This window comes from Cupressus sempervirens, chromosome 1 (assembly GCF_028749045.1).
Source record: "Cupressus sempervirens isolate cs-2001-9-10 chromosome 1, ASM2874904v1, whole genome shotgun sequence".
NCBI classification, from domain to species: Eukaryota; Viridiplantae; Streptophyta; class Pinopsida; order Cupressales; family Cupressaceae; genus Cupressus; species Cupressus sempervirens.
The window spans coordinates 696,495,439-696,515,997 of NC_143118.1; positions in this window are offsets into that span (position 1 = coordinate 696,495,439).

The window sequence follows — 20,559 nt, forward strand, 5'->3', positions numbered from 1 at the left end:
ATATTAACATGCTATCTGTACATTTTTATAACTTCAAATTATATTTATCATAATGTTTATTTTTAAAATATTATAATTAAAAAAAATTAATTTAATATATATTTTTACAACATGTGTTGCGCTTATGTAGTTCTTGTCTGGTGCTTTTTCTTATAATTTGTTTTTTAGGTAGAAGGCAAAAGGTATTGACTATTTAAGCTATATAAATCTACATCATCAATCAATAACAATCATTTATCCAATAAAGACATGCACAATTCTCATTAGATTGCAAAAATGAGTATCCATTATTTTGGAAGTGTTGCTATAATTATTTTTCTAAAAAAAATTATATAGAAAGAATATAAAAGATCATATTAGTGTCAAAATTGCAAATTTTTTTTATATAGAAAGAATACAAAGGATCATGTTAGTATCAATGAATTCACAATGTAGTAATTAATTATACCTTAGTTTTTTATGAAGGACAATATCTCATTGTAGAATAGTAAATTGTCCAAATTATTATATCTAGTTTCCTATTTGGCATTCTTTGTTGTCAAGATCATTATAACTAATCTTTATTTGGTATGTCTAGTAAAATTAGGGTGCAAATGTCAAGGGAAAATGATAATATATGATGTCTATTTGACATATGCACCTTACTCAGTGGGGATCAATGTGTAGTTAAGAAAATCATTTCACATATTATATTGTTTGAATCATTATAGTTAATCTATAATTAGCATACTATTTTCATAGATAATTTTAAAATATGCACTTTACTTGGTTTGGATCAATGTGTAGTAAAGAAAATCATTTCACATCATATATTGTTTGAACTGTTATAGTTAATCTATAATAAGCATACTATATTCATAGACAATTTTGACATATGCACTTTACTTGGTTGGGATCAATGTGTAATTAATAGAATTATTTCACATATTATATTTTTTGAACCATTATAGTTAATCTATAATTAGCATACTATATTCATAGACAATTTAGAGATAATCTATGACATATTTTACTGTCGAAATTATTACTAGTAATCTCTATTTAGCATACTGAAGTGTGAAATACTGAAAACCACAATAACTAATATTATGGAATTCATTGTATATTACATTTACTAGCTTGCACCAAAACATTTTCCACCATGCCATCAGAATCACAATTAATATTTTTTATTCTTTATATGTTGCTAAGGTTGGGGGAAAATTCATTTTCTTCACCATTGCTTTAGATATCTTGCCATTGATGGAGGGCAATAAATGTTTTTAAAATTATCTCAGCCAATATTTACCACATACCATGTCTATTCTATTAAAATTACATTAGATATTTTTAATTTGATGAAAAATGTTATGGACATGTTGATCACATATGTTGTCAAACTTCTGTACAATACCACTCCATTTAGGTAGGCCATGTCTATTCTATTAAAATTACATTAGATATTTTTAGCTTCATGAAAAATGTTATGGACATATTGATCACATACAATGTCAGTTAATTATATAAATCTTTTGTACTAGACTACTCCATTTAGGTAGGGACTCAAGCTCTTTTAGAGCTCTTGTTATATAAGTGATATGTGGGACCCCTATAAATGTAATTTCTGATTGCTTTTATAATACTAGGAGTCAACATGGATGATATAGATCTTATTTTCTTTCATGTGTATCTAAGTCCGATGCCATGTTTCTATATTATCAACATTGCCAAGATTGAAAATTGCAAGTGTGGTGAATGATATTTGGTATGGGAAATATTAAGATGATTCTATATTATATGTGTACAGAGTCAAAGACTATAGTCATGCCTGCTTGTATAAACTATAGTTAGAGAAAGAAAATTGTTCAATACCCTAAAATTTGTATTATATCTACTACAAGTATTGTGTAGGTAAATTTCTAATATAGTTGTGAATCAAATTCTTGGTATATGTGATAATCTAAGTCGTAAGAAGGAAACATTAGATCTCTTGATATATTATTCCCGGTGGTGAACCTTCTAAACTCTTGTGTGGAAACAATCTTTATTAGTAGCACTGAGTGCATATTTTCTACAATTTATTGAAGCAAAGAAATTTGGTCTCCTTGGGTTTGCATAAAATTTGAAGGTTATATGCCATGTTGAGTGCCTTTCCCATGGTCATAAAAAGGATTTTCCGAAAATAAGGAATCATTGAAGTCATTGTTTCTGTAGCTATGTGGATTTATTTAGGAGTTACAAGATTGTTGGAAGCACTACTAAAAACAAGTAGATTGGAACATTACCATGTCTCATTTTAGAGAATGCAGAGATTGTAGTGGATCATCCATAATGTGAGACTAAATTGTCTTCAAACATGAACCAACATACTTTTATCTTTGAGGTTGAAGATTCTAAGTAGCAGATAAAATGATTGGGTTATTGAGAAATTGGCCTTACATATTTGTTATTCAAGATACCTTGACTACTGCTCGGTGGGTGAATGAAACTACAAGTCTATTCTCTATATATATACAAGGGTACTACATAGATTAAATATATACAAATACCAATTTGAGTTGAAGTGAAATGTAAGGATAAGATATACTCTGACTGCATTTTCCAATTTGATTGCATGCAAGACACAAAATTAAATAGATGTATAAAAACATGATATATGTGTTGCCTTAGACTATCTACAAAATCTTTAACAATAAATCCATCATAAAATGCTATTTTAGTTAGTTTGGGTTAGTGGGAGTAAGAATTGCAATCAAATATTCTTTTGGGTTGATATAGTGGTTATAGTCAGATTCAAGTAGAATTGTTGGAGGTTCTAGAATATTTTCTAGCTATAGGAAAGATGTACGCTCTAGAAAAAGTTAGAAAAGATCTTGTTAAGATACAAAATAAATAAATAGTTAGCCTTGAATTTCCAACCCGACATAATAATAGAAATACTTGACATGTATAATGAATATAACAAACTTCTAACATAGGTTCAAAGTGATTTGACCTTATGGATTGTATGGACTTTCATCCAAAGTTACAAAACAAGACTCATATGGCTAAAAATGAATATTATGAAATGGCCTAGGATCTCCTTGTGAAAGACAAGTGCATAAATTTTTATGAGGATGACAATAATCATCTTACTTGTAGTTTTGAAAAGAGAGAGCAGCCAACTACCACTAATTTACAACGTTCTTGTGATCACATAGAAGATGTTAAACATGATACATGTGTAGTAATGGGTAGTATAGAGGTAGAGGTTTTTTGTGGGGCTGCCGATACTAATGCTCTTGATGGTCATATTGATAGCAAATTAGAAGAGATAAAAAATGCAACCCATGATTAGGAATAAACATATTTTGAGAGTGTTGATGTTGATTTTGATTCAGACTTATGGGTATCCACATATGGTATGGATTCTTCTTGTGATGAATTTGATTATGATCAAAATGTTGTCTCTAATTCTTTTTCACAATTGGGTATGAAAGATGAAATTGATGTGGATATGCATGATGAAACACTTTCTCCCACCTCACATGCATTTGACTTATCTCATACACCTAGTAGTTCATGTCATTTGAAGAGTCAAATGAAAGTAACTAAAAATGAGATTATTGCAACTTTATCACACTTTGATGACATTAATGGGATGTTTGAAAAAACACTTTGGAAGGAATATATGAAAGGGAGACAAAGGGGAATTAAAGAGGAATCACTACATCTATTAATAATACAAGAATGGATGAAAAGTATGAAATTAAATTACCTATACCTTCTTTCAGATTGTGATCATATCTTTGACCTTGCATAGATTTATTCAAAATAACTAAGGAAGAAGGAAGAATAAGTAGATGTTTTTACATATAACATCATGAATTGCAAGGACACCCTTGTGGCTACTTTAGTGGCATTTCATGAAGCATAAAATAACATTCTTGAGTTGAGTCCAAAATTAGATTTCGCACACTCTAATTCAACCCAACATTTAGATATGACCATTAAGGAGGTTTTTAGTGATGACAACATGAGGGATGACTAATTTGATAAATATTCATGCACTTATAGTAGACATATTGTACTATATGATGAGGCATTGATAGAGGTTGAGGTTATGCAGTGTGACTATACAGTGAGGAGTGCTCATTATTTTTTGTTTGATCCACACGTGGAGGATGTGATGAGGCACAAATATGGATTAAATTTGAGATTGTTGAGCTCCCAAAACCTCTTGATATCAAAGGTGTGTGCCGTTATAGCTGGAGTGAGGTATTTAGTTGGGTAGTGAGCACTTCATTTTATGATAAAAGCACATGGATGAATATCTGTATTGATTATAAAGATAAGATGTTTTGGATGTTAGGTATCTGTTGGTATAATTGATTCATAAGTTTATAATAACATAAGGACAACCATGGATTGTATTATTCATCAATTATATTGTTTTTCATTGATGCCAAACAATTGATGTATATTATTTCATGTTGTTACTATATCTTTAGAAAGTTTATTGGTTGAAGGTATCGAGAAGCAATAGGGAAGCACCTTATTGGGGAACAAATGAAATGGTAAATAGAAATAATCTTAAATAATGGATTATCTTATTGAGTTATTGGAGACATGAATCTTATATGTGAAGTAATTCTTTATTGGTAGAAATGGAAAGTTAAGTATTATTGTTCAAGAAGTTTCTGCATGATGGAGAGATGTCTTTGTGATCATAAGATCTAGTTTTAGGGTTTGTGAAGCATGAAAATGATGAGGAAACAAATAAAAGAGAGAGAATAGTAGGTGGAAAAAATGAGAAAAGCTAGTAGAGTAGAGTAAGAAGAAAGAAGAATAGTGAATTCTATGTTGTTATGTTGATGAGCTTCATTGGTTCTGATACATAAAGGAAGTGAAAATTATATATCATTATTATTTCTATTACTTTCTCACCATTGTAGCAGTCTAAACCCCTTGGAAGGTTGATCTTAATCAGTCTATTGTAAAGCCTCTAACAAGGTGACATTCTTATATTAGAGTGTTAAAATCCTTTTACAAGGTTACTCCTAGCAGAGTAAAGGTCCTAATAAATCTAGAGGTAAATCCTATTACAAGGTACACTTAACAATGTTTTGTAACCCTTAATCTAGCAAGCTCCTAACAAAGTGTATTATATAAGAGTACTATATTTTATGGGCACCATTCTCACACCATGCTTTTCTCCCTATTCAATTTTCCATGACATAAATCCTGGTGTTACAATTGTTTGATGTTTATATTTTTTTCTTTTGGATTTACTATTTGTTTAACCAATAACAATACTATAGGTATAAATGGAACTTATTGGTAAATTATGTGAAAGGAATAAGCTAAAGTTAGAAGTTGAATTTGGTGATTATTGATTCACTCACCTCTTAGTAATAAATCCTATACCTACAATTGGTATCAGACCATTTGTCCTTGAACTGGAAGCATAACTTCTTTGGGAAAAGGTCACAAGATGTATAGGAAGGAAGTGTAAAAGTTCAAAAAATATGAAGATGATTTTGGGACGTGGGAAAGTTGGATGAAACTAAAATTATCAAGACTTGGAGACAATACCAAATTTTTTCTAACCATAGAATATACTGAACCTACTGGACAACTTGATGATGCATAGAAGAAGACAAAGCTACTACACAAGATAGTAATGATCAAACTGACTAGTTCTTTAAATAACTCAGAGTATATTGATATCCAAGGTCTAAAAATAGCTAAAGAAAAGTGGGAAAAGTTGTTAAAGGTACATGGCGGAGATACACATTATGTGGAAGCCAAAGTAGAAGAACTAAAAGGAAATTTGGATGCAATAAAGATGAACGAGAATGAGACTATTGTATAGTATGGAACAAAAATCAAAGAATTTTTTTGCTGCAATCAAAGGAGTTTGAGGTACTATTAAAGAAAGTGAAGTTGTAAGTAAGATGTTAAGGACCTCCCCTAATTGATATGCAATTAGAGTTTCAACTATACAATAACTGGGAACTATTGATAAAAGTAAGATTACTATTGATTCACTTATCGGTAGGCTAATAACGTTTGAGCTAATCAACTATGATAATAGTCAACCAACTAGTGAAATTGTACTTCAAGCTTTTGGTAAGAGAAGACACACAATGAAGAAGAAGATTTGTTGATGATGGAGAATACAAAGGCCTAGCAACAGAAGAAAAAGATTTAGAAGAATTGGAAACCCTAATAGAAAAAAGATTTCCCAAAGGAAAAGGTAAATACAAAGGAAAGAGTCCCATTACATGCTGGAATTGCAGACAAATTGGTCATTTTGTACATAGATTTCCTAAGAAACCTAAGAAGGAATAAAGTGAAGAGAAGACAAACTACTACAAGAAGAATAGATACTTTGGACAAAAAGGAAAGAAAGCATGTTATCTAGTTTTAGATAAAGCCAATGAAGAGGATGCAAATGGAGATGATGAGGAGATAGTCTTTGTTTCCAGAAAAGAAAAATCATATATTGAAAAAGAACTTATCAGAGAAAAAAAGGTGTTAATCTCATAGGTGGACAAAAAGATGACTAGATAATTGATAGTGGATGCACACATAATATGACTAGATACAAAGATAAGTTCTCAACCATGGAACTATGTGATGGAGGATTAGTAAAATTTGGTAATGGATTGCCTTGCATGGTAAGAGGAAAAGGTACAATTAATCTAACTAATGATATTGTATGTGATGAAGTTTATTGAGTTGATGGTTCATAATATAATCTTTTGAGTGTTTCACAATTGAACAATAAAGGTTTTAAGTTTGAATTTAGTAATGAGAAATGCAAAATATTTGAAAAGAATGGAAGACTACTTGCTACTAGTGATAAAAAAAAGACAAACTTTTAAAGTTACATGTACATCACCAAGATAATGTTTGATTACAAAAGTTGAAGAAATATGGTTATGGCACAAGAGATTATGTCACATATGTTTGAAACAATAGTCCACCAAGATAATTGAGAGTTGGGGGGGGGGGGGGGGGGGGGGTTGTTTGAATCAATTATCTAACAGTTAAAACATTTATCTTCTTTAAATAAACTTAACCGTTCAACCAAAGTAAACAAAAACCATAATAAGATGCACATAGATAATTATACTAGATATATTAACTAGGAAAACCATTGATTAGAGGGAAAACCCTGATGGGAATGATGCCCACAAGATATACTAATATAAATATTCCTTTTTAGAGGATAGACCTTGTTAGGAGTCTATTACAACATTTAGTATATATAAGTCCCTGTAAGGAGACTTTGAATCCCTATTAAGAGATTTCAACCTTGTTAGGAGTTGTTCCAAGCTTGTTAGGAGTTGTAGTACAATGTATGCAAGAAGAGCCCACTGCCCAAACATGTAATTTCAACTACAAGAAGAGCTCACTACTCAAACATGCAATTTACTATTATTTTCTTCTTTCCTTTGTTCTGTCAACCAAACCAAACACTGTTAGGCCTTATAGACCAGCTTATGAACCTTAGATCCAAATATCAAACCTTGGATCACTCAAAAAAACCTCAGCAATGAAGTTTCCTTCACTTTCACTCTGCTCTGTTCAACTTTGCATTCCACTATCTCTCCTACTTACAATTCCATACAATACCATACTCATCCATATCACAATAAAGGAAAATTTCCTTCCTTTATACCAAGTCCATAAAACAATTTCTTGAGTCAGCTATTAGACCTTCTCAATTAATTATTATAGGACCACATTAAGAACATGTTACACTAGGGTGTTTTTTAGTGGTGAATATTCATAATTTGCAAATCTTAGAATTTTTTTGCTAGTAATTTGGCTTATAATTTAAGATTTAATGCAACTTAAATTGCCACATTTTTATTAAATTTAGTTCTAAAATATTTAAATTCGCTCAATAATATATTTTATTAAAAAATTTAAATTCAAAGATTTTCCACAATATTATATACATGATTAGATTTGATTCACCTAAATATTATAAATAATTGAAGAAATTAAAATTAATTCCCCAATAATTATCATAATTATTAGTTATTTTATGGATATATTACCAATATTTAGTTTTCACTATTGATTTAAAATATAATCTAATTATCCTCATAATTTCCATGAGATAAAACATGTTTAATTTTGATTTGTAATATTCCATGACCATTAGCGAACTTCCTATTATTATTGAGATTCACCAATATTTTCTACTGAAAAATTATGATTCCAAAGTAATCGCCAATGTAAATAATATTTAAAATAAAAAAATTTAGCGATTCGCCAATAAAAATAATTTGGTTTTTCAAAATAATGCAATATTTGCCAATTATTTATATCTTTTTCTGGAGGGGGTTTTCTTAAAGTTTACCCTACATTACACTTGGTGATAACATTAATCTTCCGCCTTACAGCTTGAATATCTTTCTATACATGTAATATTATGTTTAACGAACTTAGCCAAATCATCACCAACATGTCTTCTTCACATCCTCAACCTTGATTCTCAAGATAACAACTTTGCTAAGAGATATAACAATTTTATCAGAACATGCCTTTGTAAACTCGATCTCAGAACACACATCACCAAAACTTACATAACTTTTTCAGACTTATCATTTCTTCTTCCAACATTAATTGCATATACTAGATACTCAAAAGTATCTCCCATAACCTTAGATAATTAGAATACTCAACTAGTTGTCCATACCTATTTTATCTTTCCATTGTTCTTCTATCAAATAACACATAAAATTGCTATGTTGACATCAATGACAAACTTAGTCATGAATGTAACATATCATCATAGTAACTATCTAGAATATTCCCCCATAGGAATATCATTAGAATTCATGCTTCCAACAATCTCCCCCTCTGGCATTAATTGCAACATAGATGAAAACATCTAGTTCTAAGAATACCAACAAAATACTGTTCATCTTTCTTTTCAAATCCTCTTAATCAATCATTCTCCCCAATTGATATACCTCAATGTGCTTTCTATCAATCTATCATTCCATGTTGTACTTCTTTTGAACATATTGTTCTTCCTCATGATCTTCTCATGATGTTTTCTTTATGGTGTTTTTCATGCCAAACTTCTCTCCCATTGACATCAATGTTAAAGATTTCAACAACCATCAAACTCAACAATTGATTCTAACTAGATCAAGTTTCCAAAGACACTGTTCAAAACAACATCCAACAATAGTCCTTGATGACTCTGTCCATCACAGATACTCCCCCATATAGGAAGCATTAGCATTCAATCCAGACAAACAATGGTGCTCTGTTACACTGGACTAATGCACTCTTGCATCTTCTACTCTAATATAGGAAGGGGTATAACCCCTAGCATACCTCACAAATACTCAAAAGTCTCTTTCAAAAGAGGTTTAGTGAATATATTTGCAATCTTCTCTTTAGTTCGCACATACTCCAATCTAATTTCCTTTTTTGCAACTTTCTCTCTCAACATGTGATACTTAATAGAAATGTGCTTGGTCTTTTAATGGAACATTAAATTCTTAGATATATATTTACCATGCTTGTGTTGTCTCAATGTATGACAATAGGTTCATTGATTTCTATCCTTATATCCTTAAGCATTTGCTTCATGCAAACAACTTGATTGTAATTGTTTGCTGCTGCAACCTATTCTACTTCCACTGTAGTTTGTGATGTACAATCCTATTTCTTGCTTAGCCAAGAAACCAATCTTCCTCCAAGAAAGAACGCTCCGCCACTGGTACTCTTTTTGTCATCCATAATATCTGCCCAATCAGCATTAATATAAGCACTTAGAGTAAAATCATTAGATTTATCATACCAAAACCCAAACTTTGATGTTCGTTTTAGATATCTAAATATCCTTTTGACTACTGCATAATGTGCTTCTTTGGGATCAGTTTGGAATCCTACAAGAATTCCAACTGCATTTGCCATATCCAACCTTGTGTGAGTTAGATATTGTAATCCGCCGATCATAGATCCGTACTTCTTTTTCTCAATAGTAGGTGTCTCATCCTTTGTAGATAACTTTTGTCTAGTTACCATAGGTTTTCTAATGGGTTTGTATCTTTCCAAACCAAATTTTTTTTTAGTAAATTCTTCAAATACTTAGTCTGAGAAATAAAGTTTCCTTCTTTATTCTATACAATCTGCAATCCTAGAAAATATTTCATTTCTCCTATTACACTCATTTCAAATTCTTTCTTCATCTCTTCAAAAAATTTCTCACTTTCCTCATCATTTCCTCCAAATATGATATCATCAACAAATATTACCAAAATCATCAAACCATCTTTAATTTATTTCTAATATAGATTACTGTCTACCATACCTTTTCTATATGCAAGCTTTTTCAAATGTTTGTCCAACATTGCATACTAGGTTCTGGATGCTTGCTTCAAGCCATACACCACTTTCTTCAGTTAGCATACTATGCCCTTGTCATCTATCCAAGGACAACCTTCAGGCTATTCAATTTATACCTCTTCTTCAAGTTCTCCATTTAGAAATGCTGACTTGACATCAATCTGATACACGTTGAATTTCCTTTGTGTTGCATAGGCCAAGAATAATCTTACAGCTTCTATTCTAGCCACAGGAGTACAAGTCTCATCATAGTCTATTCCTTGTTGTGAGTAACCTTTACATACTAATATTTCCTTATTCCTTACAACTTCACCTTGTTCCTAAATACCCATTTAGTTCCTATCACATTTTTGTCTGCTGGTTTAGGGACCAATTCCCATGTCTCATTCTTTACCATTTGATCCAATTCCTATTTCTTAGCTTATTTTCAACAATCATCTTTACATGCTTCATCTACATTCTTAGGTTCAACTTGAGATATCAAATATAGTTCTTCATTGACTCTACTTCTTGTCATGACACCTTTATCTCTGCTTCAAATGATCTGCTCGGATGGTGATTCTTTATCATATTCTTTGTTGAAGTAGGAGTTGCTATCTCAACTCTTGGCTCTATTGAAGGTTTTGAGTTTTGTTCCTTCCTTGGTTCTCCTTCATTTTGCAAATCATTGTTAGTCTCAAGAAATACTTAATTATTCCTTGGCTTAGTAACAACATCATCATTTGAATTGTAATCAACTATTCTCTCTTGTATCCTAAATTTTTCATCAATTCTCACATTTTCACTTTCCATAATAGTCTTCTCAGATTATAACATCTATAAGCCTTTCTTTTCAATGAATAAACAAGAAACATACCTTCATTACTTCTAGCATAAAACTTACCAATATCATCATCTCTTTTGATATAGCACTTCCATTTTTTTTGAAATACTTAATTGTAGGCGAGTGACCAAACCACAGCTCGTAAGGGGTCTTGTTTGTGTCTTTCCTGACTTGTACTCTTTTCATAGTGTAGACTGTTGTATTCATAACTTCTCTCAAAAAAATCTTGGATACATCATTCTTAGCTAACATAGCTCTTGCTACTTCTATAACTGAATTGTTCCTTCTGTCTACAATACCATTCTGTTTAGGAGTTCTCAGAGCTAATAATTGTCTTTTGATTCCTTTTTCTTCACAAAACATGTTAAAATCATTTGAAGTAAATTCTCCTCCTCTATTTGGTTTTAAACATTTAATCTTCATAATAGATTCATTCTAAATTCCATTTTTGAATATCTTAAACTTATCAAATGCCTCATATTTCTCTTTAAGAAATTCAACCCATATCATTCTAGAAAAGTCATCAACTAGAATCATAAAATACATTTCACCATTGAATCCTTTAGTCTTCATAGGACCACAAGGATCTATGTGTACAATCTCCAACTTTGTTGTAGTATTAAACTTTTTGTAGGGAAACGAAGTTCTATTATGCTTTGCCATCACAAATTCCTTGCAAATTGTGTTAGTAGGCTTTACAATCTTAGGCAAATATTTGAATGCAAACATACTACTAGTCTTCACAATACTGTCAAAGTTTATATAACAAAATCTCTTATACCATAACGATCTATTATCTACCTTTGGAAAAAAAGATGTCATTTCAGTAGGATTCAACTAAAATAAATTACTTTTAGATTTGGTTCCTATTCCAATTACCTTTCCATCTTTATATCTTATCATGCGTTTCTTCTCTATGAACTGCAATTGATATCCTTTGTCCACTAGTTGTCTAACATGCAAAATGTTGTGCTTCAAACCATCAACAAAATATACATCATTAGTGTTAGTTTTAACATCAAGAGTTATAGATCCAATACCTTTAACTTGGCATGCTGCATTGTTTCCAACTTTGACAATGCTTCCATCCTAACTTTTGAAGTCAAAAAACTTGTTGATATCACCAGTCATATGATGTGAATAACTACTATCAATTATCCAATCAAATTTCTTCTCAACTTGTGATATTGATGCTACATTTTTTGGAATTTCTTCTTTAATTGCCACAAATCCTATTTTATAATCACTAGCACTTACTGCTTGTTCATCAGAATCATTTTCTTCATTTGCATAAAAACACTCTCTGTCTTTTCTAGGTTTGTAATTTCCTTTATAATTTTTCTATATTTTGGGACACTTAGATGCATAATGACCATATTCATCACAAGTTCAACATTTAAAGATTTTCTTACCTCCTTGTTTTCTCCTTACTAGAAGGGCTATTCCTTCTTCAATCTTCTTGTCCTCTTTAGATTTGTTGTTGCTAGTGAAATCTCCTCTGGTACTTGTGCTTCTTGATAAACTAGGTTGAATATTCAAGGCACTGTAAGTTGTCTATGTTCTGGTCAATTCTTTGGACTGTCTAAGCTCATTCTCAACTGCTTCAAGTCTTCTAGGCAATGTTTCCTTTGTGAAATCTTTGGTATAAGATATCAACAACTGTAATGCCCCGCCAAGGGATCCAAAGAATTAACCTAGTATTTCACTAAGTTTGGTAACATTTTTTTTTTTTTTTACAACATGAAAGTAAATACCACATATAACTTGTATTAATAACGGAAGCAATAGCAATGTCCATCTAAAAGTAAACATAACATACATAACCGATTTCATTCTTTAATAATCCCTTAACGTTGAGTTACATCTAAACTAACTAACATACATGAATCCATCTAGTACAACATCCACATGAATAATAATGATAAGTCTAATGTTCATACATTACATTTCCAAATGTTCAATCAACCACTATACATGTCACAGGGTATGAAGGCTTAAAAGAATATACATATGTGAAATAAAGTACATCATCCTATTCCAATCCATGATACATCATCATAGAAGACATATACATCCATCATAAAGATCAAACAAAATAAACTAAGTGCACGGTTCCTCCCAACCATTAATAGCATCATTAGACCATCGTGGATCCTAGCCATCCCTCCGTGCGTAACATTCCAAGGCACCAAAGAGATCATCGGCTATAAACATAGTAGGAATGTCACTCCTAAAACATCCTACTAACATGCAAGTAAAAGCATAAGATAACTGTCATGTCCCCTTTTCAAATAATTAAAAAATAATAATCTTTGCTAAGACAGGCAGGCCCAAGAAAGTGAAGTTTCGGAAAAAGGGAGTTAATCTTTGGAAACCGTTGGACTAATAAATGATAATTATTATTAAAATATGTTTCATTAACCTCTCTTGGACGTGAGTTACAGTTATGCCCTTTTTAAAGAGGTTTGGAGGCATTTTGGGGGGATTCCAGAACTTGATTTTTGCTGATTCTTTGTTATTCTTCAGAGGCTGCCAAACCTGTGGAGTAGGAGACCCAAGAACGGGAGTTTGCAGGTTTCCAGGGAGACCCAAGAACGGGAGTTTGCAGGTTTCTAGGAAGGCTAAGAATGGGAGTTTGAAGCCATTCCATGTGCATGCTCATACAGAGTTTGCCTTTGTGCTGAACAGTGCAGATTTGTGAGTTTCCGGGTGTATTTTTGTAAGAGTTTGGTGTTTCCGGTTGAGTATTTCATATCAGTTTTGGTTGCTGCTGTATTTTATACTTTAAGCTATTAAAATAGAGCTGAATATATATATTGGGACGTGATTAAACTTCTGAGATAGATTATTAGTGTTCTTGTGGTGTTTCCGGGCATATTTTGTGCTATTTCGGGAGCCCGATGAGCATAGTTTTGGTCCTACATTTTTGAGCTGTTGTGTAAAGGCTATACGGATCTGGAAATGTCAATTTGTAGGATGTTATGCTGCTGAAAGTTCTGTAAAAATTTCCATTTTCAGATTTATTAATAATTTGTGAAGTTGTGAAGCTTTTAGCACTATTTTCAACATACCCGATTTGGGGTTTCTTGAGGAATTTGGTGGATCTTTGGGATATTAGCTGTTTGATTTTAAAGATCTGATTAGAGTTTGGAAATATCATGAAAAATCAGAAAAGGGACATTTCAATAACACCATCTAACATATGCAAATCATCAATATAAGAAACATACCAGTAAATACATCTATCATAAGGTATATCATCTATCATAATTCTCTAAGAACATAATGAAGATAAATACCAACCAAGAATACTCCAGCCACGGTGTCTCAAGAGGATCTCAAATGATAAGAGTGGAAAATACACTACCACCCGACCGCGTGGTACCTAAGTGGTCCACTCCCACCATGCTGAGGATATATTCTCAAGTCCCAAACAGGCTATCCATAACACATATCAAAAATTTCTATAGTCCAGGAATCCTAAAAGTATACTAACTCAAAGGTTCCAATCACGAAACTGACATCTACTTCCCAGAGGCACACAATGACATGTATGAACCTACTATGCAAGCGAGAAAGTGTCATCGCAATTATCATGTACAAGTTACCCTGGCAGTTAGCTAAACTCCACGGGTCCATACTAATCTAATGCGGCCACTAGTATCCTCTCATACTGACGAGGCATACTACAGAATGCACGGTCACAACCATGCGTTCTCACTACTCCCATCCTAGCCTGTACAAGAACTCAAGGCATGGGCGAGAACATCAAAATAATTATCTTTTTAGGTTCATTTAATCCCAATTTAGTGTGTAAATGTTATCACTTATTAACCAAACTTACAATGAGTTACCCTGGCAGCCACTTAGGGCCCCGACCCCCATTGCAAGCCACTTCCCGACACTACAAGTAGATTACCTACCCTAAGCTCGTGGAATCATAAATTTCAAAATCACAAAAGATAATCCATAATAAAATCATCAAATATGCATAAAAGCATCAAATATCCATAATAAAAATCATCAAACCTCCAAGATAAGAATCATCAAATCTCCATGAGCATCCGAAAAGCATCCATAGAAAATCATGACCACAACAGTTCTCTATTGGAAAATGAAGGCATCACTGATAATCATAAGTATCCATTGGTTCTCAATAATCAAAATATATCTCAAAATAAATCACAATATCCATTGGTTCTCAATAAGCAACCAAGAATATCTCAAAATCATACTGATCAAAGACTCCAAAATGGTTGAGTCAAATATGTCACAACATGATATCATCAATAAATAAATCCACATTTCAGTCCCATCATGGCAACTAGAAAATAATCAGGATAACTGATCGATGACTCAAAAATGATTAGCTCAAGTGTCTCATACACATACATCTCAGCTTTACACATGAAGACTGATGAACAAATACAAAAATTTCATAGAGCATATGATCACATAACCATGGTTGAGCTTATAAAGATCGAGACCAAATAAAATCAACATGCCAACACATCTCATAACCCTCGAGCCTCTGGTAACAACCTAGGACTGGTCAACACTAGTTAACCCAAAACCCAAAACAAGAAGCATAAGGAATACACAATGCAGACACATGTTTTGGTTTTGCTATCTTACATAGTTAAATCAAGTGTAGAGGTTTCCAGTTTTCTGTTTGCAAGTATATTTTCAAGTGTCTTAAGTTTCATCATTTGACCTACAAGTCAACCCATTTGTTCCCCGATAGCATTATCCTTCCATTATTAAGAATTATATTCTAAAAATAACTTAAGGATAAATATTCACTAAACTGATCATCATTGACCTTTAATTAAATTGTTCTCTATATTTAACCATGATCCATATTCTAATTGATTAACCTTTCAACTTTTCTAGAATCATTAGTCGTTATATTATAAGAGGACCAATTATCATTCTTCGAATAAGAGATTATAAATTTATTAGAATGATCAATTAATATCGGATCACAATCTTTGACCTTTTATCATTCTAATAATTCTCAATTATATATTACTAAGTCTTCACCATTAAAATATCTAAAGTCGTTATTCAAGTCATAAGAATAAGACCTATCAACTTGATATCAATATTTCTACAATCTCATTAAAAGAATTATATCAATTAAATCTCTATTACATAACATAATTATTAATTAAATTCAATTAACTCTCATTAATTGATTTAATTAATAATTGCATAACCATAGCAATGTTCCAATTAATATTAGCTGACTAATAACTAACAATGGTTCAAAGTTGACTATGATCCAATTCCCTTAATACTCATATTAATAGTTCAATAATGACTTGTTATTGTTTAATAACAAGTTACATTTGGAAATCTATAATGATCACATTCGTCATTCTTTATGAATACTAATGTTTCCTTAATTAATTCGTATTAATGATAGTCATTTCAAGATAAATCTCAATCGCATAATATAATTATATTGACAACTCAATGAATATTAATCAATCATACTTCAAACCAAAAATTAATATCTTTTAGATAATCTCCACTAGATTAAATCTAATCAAATTTATTGATAACTATTTAAGCCATTATTTATTTTGTTAGACCCAACAAACATTAATAAATAATAAACTCATCAAAACTATAAATAATCAATCTAGAGAATCCCTCCATAAACTTCATTAGTTAATATTTAACTAACTCTTAACACCATTAAGATATATCAATAATTTATTTAATAATACATAACGTATTATAATAACATAATAACTCAAATCATAGTAATGTTATAACAATGTTATAATGTAACCATGACCCCTGGTCAATAGATCTTAACCAATATCGTTAAAGTCTCTTAATTAAAATCATCATAATAATCATCATTAAATATCTTTACCATCCCTTAATTATCTAATATATATATTAAATAGTAAATAATATTAAAAGTCCGCTATATAAACTATATTAATATCTCTTCTCTATTAATAATAATTGACAAATTATTATTAATCATATATCATTTATCATTTCAATAAGTCGATTTACAATTTCCTTTAAACACTTCAAGGACAATAATCTTCATTGATTTTAAGTAAATCAATTTCATTCAATTATTTAATTTCACTTATTACTATCTCTATTCTTTTAATTTTCTCTCATTAAAAAATCTATTTACTTAAATTGACTAATAATTAATTACACTTCTTCTACTATTAACTAATCTTAATTAAATTTGATTTAATTAGATTAGATAATAAATCATATAAAACTAATTCATATTAATAAGATTCTAATAAGGGAAGATTACAATAATATCTTTAATTCATTTCATGATTTTAAATATATTATTTTTGTGAAGTTTAAGCATAAAGAACTCTTGGTTATGGGAAATGAAAAAATATCTGTCCTTGAATAAAATAGTCTCAGTACGACGGTCATATCTCCCTAATGAACCATTGGATCAGCTAAAATTTAAATATGTTGGAGAGGGCCAAGTTGCGCCACTTCTGACTAGAGCGATCGAATAAATTCAATCACGATAAAAAGTTATGAATGATTGAGTTTGGGTCTATCCAAGGGGCAGCGATAGGACAATCTGTGATGAATTAAGAATTTCCTCTTAAAATAATTGTTCTCTAAATTTATCCAATAATTTCACTAATGGATTTGGCCATAAATCTTGAATCCATTTTCAAATATATTTCAATTTGATTCTAATTCGAACCCAAACCCGTTTAGATCTAATTACTTCCTTAATTGGATCTAAGATTTTTCTATTGTTTTCTTCTCAACCAAACAGCATATCTAGATTCCTATTTCAATTATAGATTTAATCACAGAGAGTATTTAGATACATATAACAAACATGATGAAGACAGGAAGAGAAATAGTGCAAATAGAATATGTGATTATCACAAATGCACCTGGACACTGATGCTAATCCACCATGCCTCAGAAATCCATAAAAAAATCCCTTCCTTCTCTATCATTCACAATTCCTCCAAGATCCAAGCCAACCGAATCCTCCAAGAAACTAGAAGTGCTAGAAGAAGCATATAAGCATGTAGAAAAATATATGAACTTCTCCCATCCATGTAAGCTTTGAAGCTTCCATTTTAAGCTTGTAGCTTCTATTCAGCTTCCAAGAATGCCTGAATATAAAGAGCTCTCAAGAAACCTTTGGAATGCTTCTTGAAACAGCTGGAAGGTGTCACCAACTAAGCATGGGTCTTTTTCAACCTTTTTGATAAGTCATAGAGTTGTAGACACCTTGTGCTTAATTGATGCACTAACCCCCGTGTTGTTGACACATGTTAATTCTCATGCAAGCTTATAACTCCAATTTACTTTACTCTTTCCAATTTAATTTATTTATTTATTAAGTCTCATGCACTAACTTTAATATCTCCACTTTTCAATCTTAATATATTTATATTTTAATCATATGAGATTTAGAATCTTTTAATAATTTAAAATATATTTTTCACTTTTAAACTTTATTGCTAAAATATTTATTAGCTTTAATAATAATATTATTTAGTCATTTATTTATAAATGAGCTCCAAATATATTATAAATATTGTCACATTCCAAATTTAATATTATAACTTTTATCTTCCAATTTAATTATTTTATTTTCAAATTTAATTATTTTATTTAATTAAATTTCTAATTAATTAAATAAAATAAATATTAAAATATCATATTAATTTTTTATTTAATTAAATCATTAATTAAATCTTTTAATTAGGCTTAATTAATAGAAAATACTCCAAAGACTCACAAAGGTAAAAATACGAAAAACCCATCATAGCCAAAATACATACAAATCAAACCAAGGGGTTTATATCACGAATTACATCATCTAACGCATTCGGAGGGTACTCAACTTAGATACTTGTCCTAATTTTTCAATTAGAACAAATGGCTTAAAGGGTTGGGATTTGGACTTGAGAATTTATCTCCCCTCTCTTATCATTGAGATAATTTGATAGGGTACGCTCATCCTGGCAATTCAGAGAAGTCGATACCTGGTACCTACAACCTGCATAAAAACCATGCATGTACAAGCACAATATATACTAAACTAAACAAGCAATGGCAGGAAGTGGTGCATCGTGTAGATCCCAACTAGCAGGTGACTACGACTCCCTTCCTTAACCACATTAGACACGCCATTCAAAAGTAAACATGCAAAGAAAACATGCACACCATACACATGCAAGTATGGGGTAAGTATCCATAAGAAAACACATATGATAATAAATCATCTTACTAATCATCATTAACTACAAACACTGAAAATAATCATCATACATACATGAAATGTAGAGTCTAAGTAATCTCATCACATATCAACTGAATCCATAGCACAATATCTGATAATCTCATAATAATGTTACTAACCATCAACATGAAACTAGCTCTAAAAGAGTTCAGCAATGATAACAAAATGCGAACTAGGGGCAGGCACTACAACAACTATATCATTTGAACTGCTGACTTAAATGGTGGTGTTAAGCTCTTCAATATCTTCCATCTAACCTCATCATCTTTGGTTCCTCCTTGAGATCTAATACCTATAGTAATCTTTGATATTCTGCCTACAAATGTTCTTATAGATTCATCTTCCATCATTTTAGCATCTTGAAATGCACGAATCCAACTTTGTAGCCTTAATTTCTTAAAATGTTCATCACCTTCAAAAACTGTTTTTGAAAGCTTTCCAAATCAAATCAAAAGTAGCAAGCGACTTTACCTGATTGTGTTCAATTTCAAGAAGTGTAGTCAATAGAGCTTCTCTAGCTCTCATGTCAAACATAAAAAAGATCTCTATTAGTGAATAGTTTTTCCCAAGATCTTTGGAAAATTTGAACAAGGGAGAAAAATGGAAACTAACAAATTGAATTCCTATTTATTGTTAAGGAATTCTCTACTTTAAAGATTTACTCAATATTAATCAAGGTGCAACTAACCTTTATAAAAAGATAATCGTTCTTCCTCTTATTCAGGGAAAATCTTCCTAATAAGTATTTTACTGTAAGTACTTAAAATTTCAAAATCATCTCACAAATACAAGATAAATGTTGATGCTAAAAAACTACTTAACCTTAACAATCAATATCATATACATGATTGAATGTTAAGATAAAAGAATCGTGTTAAAACAACAAAGATTTAACCTCCCACAACTTTCAAGATTCAAAATAGATAATTCCAAAAGAATGCAACAATTATAACTTAACTTCCAAATATAACACACATTCTCAAGAATGGATATCACCACCAAGCAAACAATAGTATATGCTTCAAGAAGTTTCAGTAATATAAAATAATAGAACTTTATTTCAATTTCTACAAATTTGAAATGTTCTATTTCAAAATTTAAAAAGCGTAGAGTA